Here is a 3,822-nt window from a genome sequence, read left to right as displayed (position 1 = left end):
CTGTGCAGGGTCACTATGAGTCAGATCGGACTCCACTGTACTTAACAACAACAACAACACAACTTAGTTTTTGGGAAACTGACCCTTTCCAATTCTGAGTCCAAATATTTTAAGTGGGATGCTTATTGCCACTTACAGGGCAGTAACCCTAGTTGGCTTCTGGGAATACACATCTTTTATTCTCCTTCATCATGGTGGTTGGGTCAGGAAGCTAAACCACAGCTAATCAAATGTGAAGTAATCTGGGGGCATTTGGAAAAGAAAAAAAAAAAAAAATTAGCTTTGTCTTTCCTGGGTGGAAACTCTGAGAGGTGCACATCACTTTTCCCCAAGTATGGGAGAAGTTCTGAAGTTTTTAATCTCTGAAACTTATTTTGTAACAAGAAGAGCTGAGAGATCCCCCAAGTGGAGGCTGAGGGTCAGGCTAACACTGCAGACCACAGACAGAGAGGAATGAAGAATGAAGTCCTGTGTGGAATATTTTGAGATCCTGGATGAAATCCTGTCTGAAGATTATTATATTTCTGATGTTTTCCATCTTGTGAGTTAGGAGAGGGACATTCAAAAGCATATATAGTCAGGGGAAGATAGAGTCCCCACTGAATAGTTTTCAAGTTGTCTAGATGGGTCTGATGAAAAGAGATGGGGATAAGATTCTTACAATTCAATAGTGACTAATCATTATCATGACTAATTGTGATCGTCACAGTTGTAAAGGTAGAAGTTTTATAACAAAAATGGGGGAGTAGTTAGTCTTACAGTCCAGAAACAGAGGACCCTAGGACCATCAAAGGAGAAGAGCACAGGCAGAATGCAGGACCCTATCCAGAGAAGCAGCGACACCAGAGATGGAGGCAGAGATGAGGACATGGAGAGAGGGAGCTGCTGAGGACTCTAGACTCATAGAAAGAGAGGGACTGAGTGCTGGCCGTCAGGAGGCAAGCTTGCAGAATGTACCCTTTGGTTGCTTAAATTATTATATATTCCTGAGTGGAGTGTTTTTGTGTACATTCCCCCACCCCCAACTCCAAACAAAACAAAATAAACAGAGGGAATGGAAACAAATACTGTTGAATGATGATGCACGGAGGAGATGGTAATCATTGCAATTAAATGATGGTGTAAAACTGATGTTCTCCCAGGTAAACTATCACTCAGTTCACAAAAAAAACAAAAACAAACAAACAAAAGCATACAGTCCATTTATTAATGAAATTGACTAGCTTAAGTTGGGCTTTTGCCATTTGCAATGTAGACTCCTAATTAATACACAAATTTCATTAGAATATACAATGAACTAGAAATAGAATCAGCTATTTTCACATTATGTCACATGTATGCTAACAGAAACACAATAAAGCACTGGACAAGGTTGGCTTGTACTGCTCGGAAACCCTATACAGGGTCATTAGGAGTCAGAACCAACTAGAAAGCACTTAGCAATAACAACAACAACAACAACAACAACAACAACACTCTTAACAAGAAAAGGAGCTTGTGGCACAGTGGTTAAGCAGGTTATGTCCTAATGGGACATTTGGCAGTTTGAACCTATCAGCCATAAAGAAGGAGATGCTCAACAAAACAGACTGACACCGTGCTTACACCTACAGCAATGGTTCTGTTTGACATGTGTTAGCTAGGAGTTGGAACTGATTCAACAGCATGTAACAACAACAATTTTAACTAGAAATTCTATTATTACAATTATCAATGGGTATAATGCCACTTTTTAGTTCAGATATCTGTTTTGTTTATCAGTGTCAATCAAAGACTAGGATAATTTTGTCTTTTGGAATATCAATGCCACTGTCCTTATAGTTCTACTGAGTAAAAGATATCGATCCATATAAACTGATTTTTATTTCTATTTCTTTTTAGTTTTTTAATGTAAAACATCATAGAAATCTGTTCTTATTTACTTGCTATAAAGTTGAATTCAACGTTTTGTTATGGAATGTCTGTTTAAGCATGTGTTATAGACTGAACTGTGCACCCCACAAATACATGTTGTAAATGGTAAATACCTGTATCTGTGGATGTAATCCCATTTGAGAAGGTTTTGTTAAGTTAATCAGACCATATCAATGCTTTATTGTTGTTACTTGTGCCATCGAGTTGGTTTTGACTAATAGCAACCCTGTTTAGGATTTTCAAGGAGTAGCTGGTCAGCTTGAACTGGTGACCTTGTGGTTCAAACCAACTGCAGTCCAGTGCATTAGACCCAGCGCCACAGCATGTCTTTAGCAATCTGTTTTGAGATTTAAAAGGAGCAGACTAGGTGCAGAGACACAAGCACAAATGGAGGAGTTGATAGTTCACAATCATGTGAAGATCACTAAAGAACCAATGAATAGAAGCTGGAAAGAGACAGGATCTCCCCGCCTCCCTCTCCCTCCCAGCCTACAGAGCAACAGAGCTGTTCCCTAGATCTGGACCCTGAATTCAAAACTCTAGCCTTTGTAAACTGTGAGAAAATAAATTTCTGTTCATTAAAGAAACAACAACAACAACAACAACAACAACAACAACAACAACAACAAAACCCAACTCTTATTTAACTTCTGTATTCCTATTTGGAGTCCTGTTGCGAAGCTGTAAGACTGGACCACAAAGTTGAACAGCAAGTAGATATACAGTTCTTTGAATTAAAAAAAAAACCAAACATTTCTCTGGGGAACACGATGGCTCTGTAGTATAAGCACTGGACTGGGAAAGGTTTGAGCCCACCCATCGCTCTTTGGGAGAAATGTGAGGCTTTCTGCTTCTGTAAAGATTTACAACCTCAGAAAGTCTATACAGGGTTGCCGAGTTGGAACTGAAGCAATGGTACTTAACACCAACTAACAACAAAACATTTTTAAAAATTTACTTTATATTATTTCATGTTGCTAACTGTGTAGCTCATTATATGAAAATTGAAAAAAAACTCTGTGCACGGTCAGGTTGTAAACTGTGACCCATCCATTTGATGTGAACTGAGAGAGAAGTAGCCCCCCTTTTGTTTATTCTTCTTGTTGAAGCCTTCTCAGTATTTGGATCCCAAGCCTGAAGGAAGAGTTTTTCATCACAGTGTTTTTTTATGTAAATGTCTTGAATGATTTTCATGTGATATAAATTTGCTTCTCTCCTGGACCCCAATTCTAACTTTGACAATCAGGGACAATTTAAGAGTCTCCCAAATACCCTTCCCAATGGCCTAATGACCATGACCTTTTCATGCCAGTTGGATCTGTCTTCAGTTCCCAGCTGGAGAATGAGTTGGAGTAGCGAAGGAATCTTCTTAAACAGAGAGATAAACATGTCCAAGTTTCAATTTGTCTCAATACTGGTATATTTACATGAATGAGTTAGCTGTTTTCTTTATTGTGCAAGTTGAATTCAGGAGGGAGAAATATGCTCCTGAAAGATCATGAAGACAGAAATAGGAGAACAAGGCACTATTGTTTGTCATGTCTCTATATGTAAAGGTATGTACATGTTAGGACTGACAGGAAATATGGTACCATGGTCAAAAACATGAATTCTGGTGCCAGGAAGAGTCCCTCAGTGGCACAAATGGTTAAGCACTTGACTACTAACCCAAAGTTAATGGTTTAAATCCACCCAGAAACACCTGGGAGGAGAGGCCTTGAAAACCCTCTGTAACTAAGTGCCATTCTGTTCTGTAACACATGAGTTGCCATGAACTACAACTGACTGAACAGTAACTGGTTTAGTTTTGGTTTCTGTTGCCAGGTTGTTTGGGTTTGAATGTTTTCTAACTGCATGACTTAGAGAGGGACTGAGCTTCTCAATGCATCTCTGTAGAGCACCAGGAGT

The sequence above is a fragment of the Chrysochloris asiatica genome, unplaced genomic scaffold (genome assembly GCF_000296735.1).
Source record: "Chrysochloris asiatica unplaced genomic scaffold, ChrAsi1.0 scaffold00001, whole genome shotgun sequence".
Classification (NCBI taxonomy): Eukaryota; Metazoa; Chordata; class Mammalia; order Afrosoricida; family Chrysochloridae; genus Chrysochloris; species Chrysochloris asiatica.
The sequence above is the reverse complement of the archived record's forward strand: the minus strand, read 5'-3'. Positions refer to the sequence as shown.